The sequence below is a fragment of the Panthera leo genome, chromosome B4 (genome assembly GCF_018350215.1).
Source record: "Panthera leo isolate Ple1 chromosome B4, P.leo_Ple1_pat1.1, whole genome shotgun sequence".
Lineage (NCBI taxonomy): Eukaryota > Metazoa > Chordata > Mammalia > Carnivora > Felidae > Panthera > Panthera leo.
Window position 1 is genome coordinate 128,447,330 of NC_056685.1, and position 18,035 is coordinate 128,465,364.

Here is an 18,035-nt window from a genome sequence, read left to right on the forward strand (position 1 = left end):
GAAATAGAGGCTATAACCTCCAAACACTAGAGAAGAAAGATATAGTATGAGGGAGAAAATGGTGCCCCAAGCATTTCTGTAACTTGAGCTTCAACGTCCAGCTACGATGCGTGACTCATTACCCCACCTGTCTCTTTTCTTCTTTCTACCCTAACACTCATTTTAGAACCCCCCTTCACATAAGAGTTCCTTTGACCTGCAACTAGAAACCATAGGGTCTGTTTTTATCTCATGAATTGAGAAGACTGTAGGTAGGCAAGCTGTGACTGGCAAGATGGCTCCATGATTCCCTTCATCTTCCTATCTTACCACACTAGCACTGCACTTCTTTGCCTTCTGGTGGCAATATTGCTGCTGAAATTTCAGACATCACATCCATGTTCAAGACAGGAAGGATAGAGAAAACATGGCACCTGCAATATTTATCTTCCCCTGCTAGAAAGGTAAAAAAAAAATTCCCAGATATCCCAGCAGAATCCAGCCAATGTCTTATTGGCTAGAACCACTCATCTGTTTAAGCTGGCTTATACCAACTTTCGAGAGTTGCTTGTTAAATTCTTAGGGACTTTGTGTGCCAGCTGTTAACCATTGGTGGCTCGGTATCAACCTTGATGGAAGTATTTGCATCATGGAAATTGGTAAATGCTACAAATTTTATTAGGGTTGTCATTCTTGTTTTTAAGAACTGCATTACTGACCAAGCCTGGCTGCATGGGAGGCTAAGAACAAAGTCAACGGATATTTGAGAGGGTTGCTATCAAAGATTTTTAAGTAATATTTCATTAGGGCTTGCCTAGTTAGGGTGTCTTCAGTGCATGTGGTTTCATTTTCCCAGTAGCTCAAGTCATAAAATAGGAGGGAAGAATCATGGATGAGTGAATTGGTGAAGCGTGGGGTTAGGGAAGGAGGTTTGGTGTACATGGCTATAACGCACCAGAGCCTGTGATCATCTTCACAGTATTTGGGGAAACCATAATCTTTCGGCAGCCTTTCTGAAACACAGTTCAACATCTGGTCAAAGCAAGGGAAGGGTAAAATGTCCCTTAAACTGTGGTTTTACTCAGAGATAGTTCTCACCAGGCATCTAGATATTAAGCTCAAAAGGAAACTCAAACAACAATCCTACTTTATGAACACACAGATCCATGGGAAAGATTTTTTTTTAAGCTAGAAGAAAAACCAAACAGATTCCTGATTTGACAAAACTAATGTAAGCATCTTTTTATACCTGAGGAGCTTCCAGGTACAAACCCTCGTCTGGTGATAGGTTCTTTGCAAACGTGAATTCATCTCATTTATGCCAATGAATGCCTAACAAGTCTGAGAGATTGAGTAGCGATGAGTGTCTTGACTTAGTGGATATAGATAAAATCACCTCCAAGTGGAACAGACTAATTGAGAGGCGGATAGATAGCCCCAGGCAGATAGCCCAGGACTAACAGGTGCCTGATCCATTCAAGTCAGGCTCAGTTCTATCTGCTTTCCAGATTCTCCGAGACTGTCATGTGTCTGTACGTCTAGGTGAAGAAATCCTGAGGGTGTTTTTTTTTCCTTTCAGTTGCTTATTTGTTTTGTCTTCTGTCTATGATCAGGATTCCTCTAGAAAAGCCATTTCCCCCCATCTGATTTGCTCTCTTATCTGAGCCTTAGGATGGACTTAGTAGCAACTCAGTAAATATTCCCTGAGTGGCATTTCTCTTCTTGTAGAACAAGACAAAGCCAGTGGAAAAATGAGCCACTCTTCTCAGCCAGCATCTTTTGAATGGAAGTGGTTAAGAGGAGAAGCTGGGATTTGAACCCAGATTTTCTGAAGCCAACACGAATACTCTTTCTCCTATGTAATGGTACCTCCCAATCAATACTACATTTACAGCCATTGTAACAAGAAGCAATTTAGTGTTCTCATGGAGACCTACTCTATTCCCGGTCACACACACACACACACACACACACACACACACACACACGACATATATCAGCTGTCAAAATGCTCCCACCACCTAAAAAGAAAAAAAAATCCAACATTTACTTGTATCTCTCATAGGATAAAAGAAAATCTATTTTATAACTCACAACAATACTTCTTAAAAATCCCCTCTCTTTAATTTTTTCACATTATATAATACCTTTAGAGCAACACTAAGTTTATTATTTATTTTGAGACAGTGAGAGAGAGAGAGAGAATGAGCAGGGGAGGGCCAGAGAGAGGGAGAGAGAGAGAATCCCAAGAAGGCTCTGCACTGTCAGCGTGGAGCCTGAAGTGGGGCTCAAACTCACGAATCATGAGATCGTGACCTGAGCCGAGATCAAGAGTCAAACGCTTAACTGACTGAGCCACCCAGGTGTCCCCAGAACCACACTATCTAAAAGAACTTTCTGTGATGCTGGAAATGTTCTATGTCCAGCTGTCCAGGACAGTAGCCACTGCCTATGTGAGCATCTGAACTGTGGCTAGGGTGACTGAGAATGCGAATTGTTACTTTTGTTTAATTTTACTTACTTTAAGTTTAGATTTTATAGGTGGTAGTGTCTGGTGGCCACTGTATGGATGGCCCAGCTGTCTGATGTCTCATCCTCACTCCTACACATTCTCAGCCACATCCCTGTCCTGTTTTTGCTGTATCTCCTCCTCCCCCACACCATCCCCTGTCTGGAGGTTTCTCGCTTCACCCACCGCTCACAGTGAAGCCTGGAAGCTGAACAGCAAATGTCTCCTTTCCCTGATTTCTCCGGTCTTCGATGTCTCCTTCCTCACAACGTTATTAAGACTTGTTTAGCGGCTTCACACCTGATCTATCATGGAGAATTTTCCGTGTGTGCTTGAGAGGAATGTGTATTCTGTTGCTTTGGGAAGGAACGTTCTATATATGTTTGTTAAGTGCATCTGGTCTAACGTGTCATTTAAGCCAGATGTTTCCTAATTGATTTTCTGTCTGGACGGTCTATCCATTGGTGCACGTGGGGCATTTACATCCCTTGCTATTGTATCACTGTCCATTTCCCTCTTTGGGTCTGTTAATATTTCTTTATATATTTAGATGCTCCTCTGTTGGGTGCAAAGATATTTACAAATGTTACATTCTGGTGTTGGATTAATCTCTTTAGGAATCTCTGTATTCAGATTCTTGATTCTGCTTAGTATGTTTGGGGACTTCTGAGCAAATACAGAACTCCTTTAAAGGGTGGGGAAAGAGGAAAAAGTTGAGTGAGAAAATTCTCCTAAATGAGAGGCAGGCATCAGAAGGAAGAATGAAATGCTAGGGATTCTCAGAAATGAATACGTCATACCTTATCACACTGCAATGATAATAATGCCAATAAATTGTACAGCATCCAGTGATTCAATTTTGCCATATATTCACTTTTTATTTTCACTGTGGATGAGGTGGTTTCAAAAAATGCAGTCGGAAGAAAGCATAAGCAGAGTGGGGAAAGTGGACACTGGAACAATCCACAGGTGGGCAGCCACTTTTCATCAGAAGTAAAGGTGGAGCCTGAGTCTGAAGGCTGCTTTAGGGCCAGAGGAAGCACAAAGAAGGTCGGTGAGAGCTGATTCTGGAGGCATGTGTGGTTTGAATCAAGTCATGATCAGTTCATTCGCCTATGGCTTAGTCATACACCTGCCCTCATTAGCCTGAATGCAGCCAGCTTCTGAGCCTAGGACACCTGCTCTTTGCTAAGTGCCATAGGGCGAATGAATGTTAGGCTGGAGAGCACAAGGAGAGCTGTCTGTGGTCAACCAGAGGTGACAGCACCATAAGCATGAATCCACTGTGAGCAGCACAGAGGGGGAGCTGCAGAGAAGCCCAGGCAAGCGGCTGCAAGAGCAAAGCGGAAGAGGGGGCCATCTTGAAGAATGATGCAGTCATTAATATTAGTAACAAGGCAACAGGGTATTTTTTCTCTCGCTTTCTACCTTCTAAAGTCCTTTGTTTCTGGATATCTTGAGGTGGGGGGGACCTATCACACATGTTCTTTTTATTTTATCTTATTTAGAGAATAAAAGAAATTTACACCAGGGTATGCCCCACCTGCAGGTGGATACTGGGGGTGGAAGAGAGAATAAAGGTGCTTAACAGAACAGCTGCAGAACTCCAGGAATTTAGAGAGCCTTGGGAGAACCAGGAAAAGGCAAGTGACAAGGGAGGAAGAAGGGATCTAGGAGCCACGGGAGGACACAGTTGTGGGGGGAGCACAGCCAGGATGCAAACCCAGGAACCTGTACTTTCAACAGAGCCAGATACAGATGCAGGATACACAGGCTGAGGAATGGGGTGAGCAACCACCAGCAAGCCTGAAGCCCTGCTTGTGCCGGCCACTCACAATTGTCCCATGCAGACGTTCTGACTGTCACTCTGCCGGGGCTTTTTTCTGTTTATTATTTTTGTGTCTCCAGGCTGCGATGTCCCTGTCAAATGGTGATGGGGTGTCAGGTCAGATTACTCCCAGTATGATGTGAAGAGACAAACACTGATAGGAGGTGCCACTTCCTTGGTTTAGATGTGCACACCAGTCACCAGCAATTAATGCTGCTCCATTGGGTCTGCCTTCCTATTGGAACAGACCTAAGTGAGCTAGGAAGGCATCGAGGAAGCACTTTTCAGGGCTAGAAACTTACAGGCCGTGCATCTCTGTGCAGGCTGCAGCCATGATCAAAGAGTGGAGGTATAGTAGAGCAGGGGGAAGGGATTTATCATCTTTCTATGGCCCAGCACCATTTGGGAGGTTCACATGCCTTGTTTGAGTTCAGCCAAGAGGCTGGTCTTTGGGTTGTGCAGACCTGATTCTGAATTCTGAATCTGCCACTTATTTTTTTTAATGTTTATTTATTCTTGAGAGACAGAGACAGCATGAGGAGGGGAGGGGCAGAGAGAGAGAGAGGGATACACAGAATCAGAAGCAGGCTCCAGGCTCTCAGCTGTCAGCACAGAGCCCGATGTGGGGCTCGAACTCACAGACCACGAGATCGTGACCTAAGCCAAAGTCGGACGCTCAACCGACTGAGCCACCCAGACGCCCCCTGAGTCTGTCACTTATTGCCGTAAGCAAGTTACTTAACTCCTGTGAGCAACCATTTCCTAATCTGTGGAACTGGAGTGGGTACAGCTACTTTACAGTTTTGTGTAGGACTAAATAACACCCCTCATTTATTGACCCAACACATATTCAGGGTATATTCATATATACATTTCCCCCTCACTGGGAAAAAAAGATAAAATTCCTACCTTCATGAACCTTATATGCTATTGAAAGGAGATAGGAAAGAAAACAAATAAATAATTATAAGATATATAAAAGACTTGGAGTTTCTGGCACAGAGCAAACACTTCACAAATGGTGTAATTTAATCTTTATATCATTCCTATGAAGCACTGTTAGCTCTGGTGAGGGATCTGAAGCTGTTTAAATAACTTGCTCAAGATCCTGTAGGCAGATCTTTGTTTAGTTTGGAACCCTGGGGGAACGAAAGGCAAGTTGGGTGCATGTGCACACAAGGATCCGCCTGCTTTTCAAGACAGTTGAAGCCATGACCTGGAAAGAAAGTGAGAAGTTCCCAAAGAAGCATTCACAAGTTGTTGGATCGACTTTGAGCATGTGGATTGGACTAGCTCATATTCATAGAGATGGCAAAGAAATGCCTGCCCTAGGTTGACCAGCTGTCCCATCTGCCTGGGCCAGCCAAATTTTCTAGGGTAGGGGACCTTCAGGGCTGAGACCAGGGCATTCCCAGGTAAACTGAAACAAGTTGGTCACTGTGGCTCAAGCCAAGGCCAGATGTCAGTTTTTAAGCCACACGGTAAGGCTGGAGTGTTTCCAAAGGCAGCAATAGGCAGAGAACACCAACCGAAAAGAAGGAGTAGAACCATGCAGTAAAGGCAAGGTATCTAAGGAAGTCTCTGTTCTGAGTCAAAGCTGCCAGTGCCTGGGTCACCTTATTTTTACCAATTTCTTTGTTGGATTCCGTTCTGGACCATGTGGGCAATGAATAGTGACCATCTGGTTAAGCATCTTGTAACCATCTCAATGAATATGGATGGTTAGTCAATAATCGCTTAAATAAATGCACCTCTTGGGCTGTTTGCTCTCGGTATCAGTAATCTATCCTTGAGCTCAGGCTCAGTCCTTTAGAATAACAGGCACCAAAACACCAGAAGAAATGCTGAACTCGATGGTTGGCGTCCCAGTCCTGCTTCTCAAGAGCCAGGTGCCCTTTGTCTCTGGGAGCTTCAGATCCCTCGTTTGCAAAATGGAGACAAATTATTACTTTCCCTATAATGAGAATGGATTCACATGAGAATCAAATTAAACAATGTGTGTGCTTTTACCTTGCAACTTTGACTTTGAGGTTCTAGGGAGGGTCTGCCGAACTTGGGCCACCTACCCTCATATCCAAGCCAAACTTTGATCTTTGTTTTCTTTCCATGAGAGCTAAATTGTATGATTATTCCGTGCCCTGTATCATTCTTTTATCTCTTATCAAACACAATGCAAAGCATTATCCAGGTACGATCTGCAGGTCACGTGCCCTCTGTCTGCAGGTGTTGGGTTTTATCCCTGAATATTAAATCAGTCAAATAGCTTTATAAGACTTATTATGACAGGGGCACTTGGGTGGCTCAGTAGGTTAGGTGTTGACTTCAGCTCAGGTCATGATCTCACAGTTTGTGAGTTTGAGCCCGCGTTGGGCTCTGAGCTGGCAGCTCAGAGCCTGGAGCCTGCTTCAGATTCTGTGTCTCTCTCTCTTTCTCTCTGCCCCTCCCCCGTTTATGTTGTCTCTCTCTCTCTCTCAGAAATAAATAAACTTAAAAAAAAAAAAGAGACTTACTATAACACACAGTGGTTCCTGCCCCTGCCCCACCCCTGTCCTCAACCTCCTCACTCCTGTTCCCCAGAGACAACCATTTTTAACTCCTCTGTGTTTTTTTGCAATTCACTTTTGTATCTAAAAATAATATCCTTATACTGCAAAACCTAACCCTCCCAGTTTCAGTCATTGTGTGTTCATTTCCTCACTATTAGACGATGGGGATTCATCCCATGATATTACCGTGATTGTGTGACCACGTTTATAGCCAAACGAGGTAGGAGGCTCTGATTTCATCTCCTTTCCTGTTTCTGCCCCCACCCCCTACCCTGGAAGTAACCATTTATTTCTCATTCAGGTCATAACTTCCCATGTTCCCATCACAGAACCTCAAACTCCCGTCTGTGTGTAAATCTCCCTTCAATGCACTCAGATACCTTGGGTTTTATCAGCCTTGTCTTCCCGGAGATGTCTGCTGAAGTGCTGCTTCAGCCCACGCCTGCCATCACACTCATCCTGGGAACCTGCCTTTCCTCCCTTCCCTGTCGGTGCACCTGTTTCTTAGCTCCCACACCTGTTTCTGGGCTCACTCCTTTATTTCAGTAAAGCCTTTTTCCAGCAGCTTCCTGAAGAAGACTGCAGGGGAGGGAAATCTTGAGAAGATTCCATAGCTGATAATTTATGATACACTCATACTTAATTGATTCTTTTGGCTGAAGGCAGAACTGGAAGTTTGTTCAGCATTGTTAGAACTTCTTCAGAATCATAAAAGAATTCTTGGGGTGGCTCAGTCAGTTAAGGGTCAGAATCTTGATTTCAGCTCAGGTCATAATCTTGAGGTTCATGAGATCAAGCCCCTCCTTAGGCTCCATACTGAGAGCTGGGGATTATCTCTCTCTCTCTCTCTCTGCCCCACCCCTGCTCTCTCTCTTTTTCAAAATAAATAAACTTTAAAGGATTTTTACATCATCTTTATCTTCTTGTGCTATTGTTGTACAATCAGATGCCATCCTCATACTTGGTCTTTTAATTATCTTTCTTTTTTTTTTTTCTCTAGAAACTTGAAGAATCTCCTTTTTTTCCTCCAGTGTTCTGAAATTCCATGTTGTTGGTCTTTTTCATCCATTAGGCTAGACAAACTGTGGACCTTTTGGTCTAGGAATTGAGTCCCTGTGGTTCTGGAAAACTTGCTTTTATTTATAGATTTTATGAATAATTTCCTCCTCTTTATTCTGTATTTTCTCCCTCCTAGAACTGCTGCTAGTGCCCATTTCTATCTTTTTTAATCTCTATTGTGACATATTTACTCACACTGATCTTTCATAGTCACTATTGAGTCTTTCATTTCTACTGTCTTGTCTTTAATTTTCCAAAGTTCGCTTTTGTTCTCTGAATGGCGCCTTGGTTTTGTTATGTGGATATACTATCATTCCTGATCTGCCTGAGCAGTTAATTTTCTTCATCGTCTTCTTTGGAAAGAGCCTCTCAAAAGGTTACTGTTTTCATCTCATTTCTTTCCTTTTCTCTTATTTTTTTGTCTCCATCTTTCCAGGCTTTCCTCAAATGTCTGGCAACATTTATCTACATATTCATATTAAGAGAGCCTGGAATCAAAACTGGGGAGCTGTGCCCCAAAGGAGTCTGCCTGAGTACCTGGTTAGGAGACCTTTTATAGTCAGAACTGCTAAAAGAAAATTAAATGGAGATCAGACTTGAAAATCTCCCACACAAACAAAACCATGTAAGCCACAGAAGCAACAACTAAAACTTGTTTATTTCATGCACATGACTGAAACTTAACCTACGTTCTTTCTTGTACATGCCTCTGATAATCATAAATGAAACTTAGGTTGTCTTCCTACAATCATACAAGGTAATCACTTTTAACCACTCCTCTGCATTTTAAAAGCCCCCATTGTAACAACCAATCACTGTAAAAGGTTGAACAATTTCCTCATTTGCCCTGTATAAACCATCCTGTAAATTTGCCTCTGAGCTTCATACTCAGAACCCATACTTTGGGTTCGAAGTATCCCTGTTTGTGAACCGTTTGTTTCTTGTGCAATAAAATATTCATATCAAGTGAAACTCTTTTGGTTTTTCTTTTGACAGTATCTTTAAATATTTCTTTTGAGCCACCCAGACTCCTGAGAAGAATCATCACATCTCCTGCTCTGAGGTATAGAATGGCCTGGCTTCCATTTCATAGGGCCCAAAAGTCGAAATAAGGGAGGGCACATGATCTAGATTCTCCCTCAAGCCCCAGGTCTCCTGAAGGCCCTTGCTCAATCTTCCATTCCATAGGCCAGAATCTCTCCTTCACCGGAGTGGAAACAACACTCATCTGCCACAGTTGGGAGAGATGGGCACTAACCCCTCCTTACACAGACTTTCAGACACCCCTCTGTTGGCAGCCCCACACTCACTCCCGTGTTTGCTTGGACTCTGTCCATGCTCTGAGCCTTTCTGGGGCGATCCACGTGCTTTCAACACTGCTTCCCTTTAGGTTTCTTGGATCCACTGAATTCCCATCTCCCAATAAGCTGTCCTTTTCTACTTTCTTTGCCCTTACAGGTTTAAGTTTTTTAAAAACAAAACAAACAGAAAAAACCCCTCATCATCAGTTGAGTGTGGTGATGGAGGAAGCAGAAGGCCATGTTCAATGGCCCTTCTTCCCCCAGAATCTCTATGAAGGTGGGAATCTTCAGCCTTGTGGGTGGCAGAGCTCCAAAGCTGTGACTGATTGCACACTCAGTTTCTGGAGAGGGGAGAGAAGCCTGCAGATAATCCAGCCCCTCAAATATAAGCCCCGCCTTATGGGAAAATCTATTTAGAATCTTCTTTTGTTTTATTTAAGTTCCAATGTAAAAAACAGGATAGACCAGTGAGCATGCTTGCAAAGAAAGGGTCATTAAACCAGAGGTTGCAAACCCTACATGCTTTTATCTCATGTGGCAAAGGGGTAATGAATCTTTGAGATGGGCAACCAGAAACTGGGGTACCCTTGTTTACAAATAATTGATAATAGCTACAGTCTGTGTATCTTGTCAAAAATCTAGGAACAGTAAAGATTACAACCAGATCAGTAAGAGAGTAATTAGTAAGAGTTTATTGCATACAGAAGAACGATTCATGAACTGGGAGTCTTCAAACCCAAAACTAATATGAAGCTCGGAAGTGATGTTACAGAATGGCTTATATAGGGAAAATGTGGAAATCGTTCAACATTTTCAGTGAGTGGTTGTTACAGTGGGGATTTCCAGAAGGCAGGGGCATGGTTAAAAATGATCATCTTGGGGGCGCCTGGGTGGCTCAGTTGGTTAAGTGTCCGACTTTAGCTCAGGTCATGATCTCACAACTAGTGAGTTCGAGCCCCGTGTAGGGCTCTGTGCTGAGAGCCTGGAGCCTGCCTTGGATTCTGTGTCTCCCTCCCTCTCTCTGCCCCTCCCCCACCTGTTTTCTCTCTCTCTCTATCTCTCAAAAATAAACATTAAAAAAAGTTTTTAAATCATCATCTTGTACCATTTTAGAAAGATGGCTTCAGTTTTGTTTATGCTTATCAGAGGTATCTACATTATATAACCTAGGTAAAGTGTCGCTCATGTCCTTGAAATAAACCAGGCTTAGTTTTGCTCAAGTGGCCTACATGGTTTTTTCTGCCTGAGAGATGTTCAAGCTTCCATGTTACTCTAACAGTCTCAGCTGCTTCCTCCAGAGGGACAAACAGCCGGTAGCTTCCAGGGGGGTGTGGGTAGGTCTTAGGCTCCATGTAGGGAGACTTCTGGAGGGTCTCCAGTTACATTTTATTTAAATTTACAGGTTTGGATTTCAAATGTACAACTCACCAGTCACACCTCTTGGAGGAAATAGTTTGGTGTCTCTGAGTCTTAGTTTCCTCCTCTTGAAAATGGAAATAAAAACACAGAACCGCACGGTTGTTGCACTGGCTAAAATGAGTTACATTCTAAGGATCTCAACACCTGCACACTGACAATGATTCATAAGTTAATTTCCAAGTCCCTCCTCTGATGGCACAACCCGGGCTAGGATGCTGCTCACTCTCACACATATCGCATTTTTGTAATCATGCTTTCCTTATTGAAAAAGGTTAGGAAAGAAGTGAGATCAATTGTCAATACAGCTCAGGTTAAGGTTTATTGTTAGCATTTGGTTTGACATTTCATGGAAATAATTCTTAAAAGAAGTAAATACATATTTCCTTGCTTTCTTAAGCAGAGGTTTGGAACACATTTTCATTCTTCGTGGCTATCCTTAGGTTCTTTGTTCAATGCCCATGTATTTTGTTTGATTTTAAAATGACTTCCTTTGCAAAATGAAAAAAAAAGTTTTTATTACAAATGTAATCTAGTCTTACTGAATAGAAATAAAAATTGCCAGTTAGGGGGAAAAAAATCCCACCAGCACAGAAACAATCAGAGCCTTCACACATATACACATACATCCCAAGAGGCTAGGAGAAAGTGACTGATAGATTACTATATAGAAATTAAGTTTCTCGATATCAAAACCCACATAAACAAAATAAAAAGAAAATAACAAACTGACACAATATTTGTGCTAACATGACAGACCATACGGTTAAAACCTTAAATACGTAATTACTCTCTGCTTTTCAATCTTGTGTCTGCAGCCATATTTGGAGCTGGAAGGCATAGGGGATGTCTTTGGTTTTACAGTGACTCTATTTCAGGGTTAGGGTATCTCTCCTCTCGAAACTGAACTGGGCTGAGTTGAATAGGGCTGGATTCGAAGTTTGTTTCTAGTTCTGCCTCACAGTGTCTCATGCAAAATTGATGCTCAGTAAATATTTGTTGAATGAATGAGCGCGTAGAGAATAGAAAGTCATTTCTTCCCTATGAAGTTCTGTTGTTATATATTGGGTTTCTGTAGCCAGTAGAACGATGTGTCCCTCTTGACCTCTATGTCAAGCCATCAGCTGTTGAATCTCCTGCTGTCATTGTATCTCCCCTCTTCCAGGGTGCTGTTTCTAATCTCTTGGCCACAGGAAATCAGAACACTTATTATGTACCAGGCGGTTTGCTTGGTAATAGGGATACAGAAACAAACACAATCCATAGCTCCTTAAATAACTCTCCATCTTGGGCGGGAAGCAGGGACATTGTTCAGCCAACTGCGATGGACTTTGATAAGCACTAGGCTGGGGGCGGGGAGGTGGTGGTCTGCGATATGAGGAAGGCCAGTCAGAAAGCTGGGGATGAATGTGGCCTGTGGGAGGGAACAGAGCTGCATACCTTCCACCAAACACCTGGATTGAAAAATGGGGGGTGGGGGCGGGCAGCGTGTGGTGAAAGCACTCTATATTCAGAGATGACCAGTTTGGCTCACAGCCGTGGTCCGAATAACAGACCAAGGGAAAAGAAACCTAACTTGCTCATCACCTCCAGTATTCCCCAGCACGTGGGCAGGCACCTCACATATGCCATCTAATGATTCTGGCAATGGCATCTTCGACAGAAGAGAAAACTAAAATGTTGAGCAATGTGATCAATGTCCACTTTAAGCAATACAGAGAGGGTTCAGGATTCACACTCAGATCTGTCTATCCCCAAAGTCCTTATGCTTTCAGGAGATCCTGGGAGACCTTTTCTCACTCAGCTCAGATGTGTCCTGAATAGATGTAGACATAAGCACAATGAAGTTAATTCTGATGTCTTTTGTTCCAACAAGAGGGCCTTGGAAGGGGCAGGTGGAGTGTCAGGCCCTGGGCTGATTGGGCCATATTCTCATCACCATGGCTATCTTTGCAGGCTCCATATTCAGGAAACCTCTCAGCGGGGTGGGTTCGACTTGGTGTTGGAAGGTCTTTTCCTGTAAGCACTCAGAGGAGCCCAATATTTAATGACTTCTCTGATCTGAAGGTGCTGCTAATCTATTATCAGCCTCAACATGACACTGGGGCTATTTGTTTGTTTTTCAGAAATTGGCCGCATTGATTTCTGCCCAACGTTAAACGTCACCCGGCTGTCTGGGAGGCACCGAGGCGAGAGAAGACAAGGGCTGATCAGAGGCAGAGAGGAATTTTCCGACATGCCAGCATTTGAGGAAATGCACAAAAGTCTGCCCCAGATATGCCTTGTCTCCTCTGGCCTGACACAGTGCCCACGGTTCCATGATGAGCATTTATAGTACTTTCAGAGTTGGGGGAACCTGCAGAGAACTTTATCCAAACACCTTGGGCAGTGGCACATGAGTCAACTGAGAACTGCTGGGGTGGGGGCAGGGCAATGCGGCTTCCTGAGGTCACCAGGCTCGGTACAGGAAACAGTTTTAGCCCTTCAGCTCCAGTGGCAGGGAGTCACTCCCTAATCATTTCTGTATGTGCCAATGGAGTCTTAGCACTTTCAACGGAATAGAATTGTGAGTTAGGAATTCTTAGAGGAGGGTATAATCTAAGGAAGGTCTTAGAGGCAAGAAAAGGAAGGGTTCATGGGCGCTTGGGTGGCTCAGTCCATTAAGTGTCGGACTTTGGCTCAGGTCATGATCTCCTAGCTTGTGAGTTCGAGTCCCAAGTAGGGCTCTGTGCTGACAACTCAGAGCCTAGACCTTGCTTTGGATTCTGTGTCTCCCCCCACCCCACCCGCCCCCTCTTCCACTTGCTTTGTCTCTCTCTCAAAAATAAATAAAAACATTTTAAAAATATATAAAATGAGTGGTTTAGGAAGAAGAAGAGCTTAGCAGAGCACCGGGTAGTTGTAAGTTCTGCTTTTAGGTTCCTGGACCCAATTCCAATGTGGGGGTGGTGTCCCCCACACAACAGCCAGCAATTCTCATTCAACTCAATCTTGATGCTATCTACCCAGAGACAGTACCAGATCCCACAGGTTGAGAGCTCAGTCCTACAAGACTGCCCCTTTACCACCTACTTCAGATGCCAGCTACAAGCCCCCTGGTGGTACCTGTGCTTCTGACCCACCCACTACAGATCCAGGGTTCCAACTACCTCCTCCTTGGGGTCTTATAATTTGCTAGAGCAGCTTACAGAACTCAAGGAAACACTCTCTTAACATTCACCAGTTTATTAAAGTATATGATAAAGGATATGAATCGACAGCCAGATGAAGGGATACATAGGGCGAGGTCTGGGGAAAGGGTGTGGTGCTCCATGCCCTCTCCAAGGACAACACTGTCCCTGCTCCTTTGAGTGTTCACCAACAAGAGAGCTCCTGGATTTCATCCTCTTGGGTTTTATAAAGGCTTCATTGCATAGTTAAGATTGACTAATTAGGGCCCTGTGGTGACTAATTATGGCCCCATAATTGTACCTCTGCCTCTGCCCCATCATCTGGTAGCCCCAGAACTTTTGCTCATGATGACACATGTGACTACACTCCACTTGACGTCTGCCATCTTCCTTGAACACAGCAGTGTTCATTCATCCATTCATTAGCAAATGTTAGCAAATGTTTACTGAGTGTCTACACATGTCAGGCACTGGGCTGGGTTCTGGGGATTCAAAGATACAAACAAAGCTCCTGACCTCACAGAGCTTACATTCCCATTGGATGTAACACACATAAATGAACAACAGCGTGATGACAGATTGTTCTCCATGCTCTGAAGGAAAGAAGCAGAACAATGTGGTAGGTACTAAGCTGTGGGAGATACTTTAGATGTGAGGGTCAGGGAAATCCTTTCTGAGGAGGTGACGTTTGAACTTGGATCTGAAAACAGGCTGTGGAACTGGCCATGCAGAGAGGCGGGAACAGCCTAGCTCAGCTAGATGAGACCACATGTATAAGACTCTAGCCATAAAAAAAGACAGAATCAGAAATGACCCAGGTAATCTCAGTCATGGATAGAAAGAAACCAGGATATCACAGGAAGGGGTCTTGGGCACCGGATGAATTAAAAACAAGACCAATCCAAGCTACAAAGTAAGTACAAAGTCCTCTAATATCTAGGTTAAGTGCAACAGTTGTCAGACTTGAATGAGCGTAAGAATAATTCAGAGTCTGTTTAAAAAGCACATTCTGGGGCTTCACCTCAAGAAATTTAGAAAACTTTTCAACAAACACCTGAGTTGGCTTTGATGCAGACCATTTTCAGAACACATTTGGAGAAGCACGGAATTAAAGAGACAAGAAGGAGGCTTATGGTTGGACACAGAAGAGGCGTGACAGGTGCAGGGTGTGGCGGAGCGGGGGAAGCAGTGAATCAGAGGAAGGGTGGAGGAAGGTGCACCATCAGCATCCTTGTCCATGCTTCTCCATGACATGCTTGTATCTGGCTTTTTTGTGCCCAGATCAGCAAGATGAGTCATAATAACAGCAAGGAATGTTAAAGAACTTGATTCTGTGAATCTTGGAATCCCCAAGGGCATCCAGAGGGAGAATTGGTACGGGATGGAGGGAAATTCTTCCTAATGGGACCCCAGTAATGGCACACTCACATTTCCCTCCACTGCATCCTCTCTGAGATTCGGGTGAGAAGATAATCCTTGGCTTTCCTAGGAGGATAAGGAGTTAAACATAATGCATTTTCAACGGGCTTGAGGTCCCACTAGACCAGCTGGATGTCATTGTTAGCATGGCGTGGGCTGCTGAGAAGCTCTTCAAAATAGGGCAAAGGCAGTGGCAAAACAATTGGCTGTGTCATTCCAAACCCATCTGAGCAAATTACATGGAAAGCAAGCAAGAGTCATTATGATTTATATAAATATATGTTGCAGATTTCATTAAGATTAGGTCAGCTTTGCAGTTATCACTTGCTGGGTTGTATGCCTGGTCCTTAATCTTCATTTGCAAATGCCGATTAGCCTCCTAAAGGACTCCCGGTGGCCAGGAGTAAACCCAACCCTCACCTCACTTTCTTCTCTCTGGGACTTCAGCCAACGAGTTGCCAACCTGGGGACACAGCCTGGAAAAGTCCTCAAAATAGATCTTCCTCAAGGTACTGAAGAGCAAAAGAGTTGCAGACATGGCAATATAAAAACCTTCTCAACTCAGTCCTTGCTAGGGCTCCAGGCAGAGCAAGGGACCAGATTGTCTCCTCTCTGCATTCCTGCCTGCAGATGGGCACTCAGCCAGGGGGACAGTCAGAGGGGTGAATGGGATGATAGTGGGTCTCTAAGTCAGCTGAGCAGTCATTCAACAATGCATTGAAATTCAGTATTAAGCCATGGGTGGCAGGCAGTGAGACAGATATCAGGGGCATGAGGACAAAAAGTTGCAGTGCTACAATCCCCTGCCCTGGAAGAACGTGTTCTTAGAGACTGGAACATAAACATGATCACAGGTTCGAAGGAGGCAAAGAAATCATCATCATCATGCCGCATGTGGCAGGGGGATCTGAGGTTTTTGCATAGTCTGGAGGTTTCCAAGTCTTCTAGAAACATCATCTTTTATTCTTCCAAATGAGGTCTTATGAGAAGCATCATGCCGTTTCTGGAATGATCTTCCCAAAAGGTCAATCTGGCCATATTGCTCCTTGGCTTTAGGCAAGGGTCTGCAAACTCTTTCTATAAAGGGCCAGAGAGTATATATTTTAGATTTTTCAGGCCAGACAGCCCTCGTTGCAACTACTGAAATCTGCCCTTATAGAGATAAAGAAGCCAAACACAAGTTAAGTGAATGGCCATGGCTGTGTTCAATAAAACTCCACTTAAAACACACAGGCAACAGGCCAGATTTGGCTTGGGGGTTGCCTTAGAGTCACAAATGTGCTCCCATCTCCTTCTTATGAGACGCAGACCTTTTCACAATCTGAACCCCTATACCCAGTTGGCCCCCACTCCATCCTCTGCTCCAGTCAAATGGAAGTTTGACAAGGGAGAAAGCAAGGCTATGGATTGGTAAGTGTTACACTACAGGACAAGGGTAATGGAAACAGGAGCTTCTCAACCAAACCTTGGGTGGCAGGAGTGTGGTACATCAGGGCGTTCTTCCTTGATGAAGTGACACCTGAGGCAAAGTCTGAAGGGGGCAGACTAAGTGGGAGTTAGCCAGTGGGCAGGGAAAAAGAAAGGATTGGGCAGAGGGAGGGAAGGAGCAAAGACCTGAGGGTAAGGAGAGTAGTTATGTTTCAGGGAAAGCCGAAGCATGTTCAAAGTTCATGGCAAGCTTCTTTGGTGCCAATGTTGCTCTCCCAGGGACTGAATCTGGTAAGTACCCCCCCCCCCCAACCACACCCTACCACCCAGAAAGCTCAGGAAGGGGCAATACTCTGAGTCATTTTGGTGGAAGCCATATAATTCCAAGCAGCCTGGATCAGAGCAGTCTGGGCTACAATGCAGGTCCTAAGCCCAGAGCCAGGAGTTCATGCATTCAACAAATACCAGGGAGCCACTGTCATGTGGAGGGAGACACAACGGTGAGACAGACAGACAGGCGGGGGCAGCTTTTCGGAAGCCGTCAAGCAGGCTACAGGGGGTGGGAGAAACTCAGGAGTGAGTTCTAGCACCAGCAGGGGCACTGAAGAGTCTATCAGAAATAAGATGGGGTGAATTAAAAATAGAGAAGCTGCGGGCATCATCGGGGCAGCAAAACCTCAATTCCAGGTGCCATCCCCTGGCACACTGGAACTCATCACTATTCTGTTCTGCTCAGCCTGGGTACCACTGATTCTTAAAGTCGGTGTTGCTTGGCATCATCTCTGGTGTTATCTGGATGTGTAGTTAAATGGCCCTGAAGACGACAACACTTACTCGGCCCATTGAGGAACTCCAGGCCCCGAAACCTTCTAGAGAGTAGCCTTCATTAGGATCGATTCTGCCGGTGACAGCATGGTGCTACCAGTCTATCCTTTGAATTGAAGGGAAAAAAAATCCCACCATAATCAAGGCCTTTTCTCTAAGATCCCTTTTTAGCTTTCTTCTTTAACCTTCAATATTCAATATTCTCTCCATGGACACCTTGCAGAGCCTCCTTCAAAGGCTTTTAGGCTCCAGGGTTAGAGTTCAGCCCTTAATTGAGACTCCTCACACCAAGATGAGATGACAAAGGCTGTCTGCCAGGGAGGATTTACATATTCAACAGTGCAGCTTCCTCTCCTGTCTGCATTCAATACCAAGGGCTGCAGAAGCCTTGATCTCCAAGTGGTCTGTGGCCAGGCAATGGAAAAATAAAACCGCTTTGTGGAGGACCCAAGGGAAGACCAAGCTGTGGCTGCCTGAGTCTTATCAAAAGAAAAATGGTTACAGCACTTAAAAAAAAAGTAATTTAGGAAAAAACTTTTAAGTATGAACATGGAA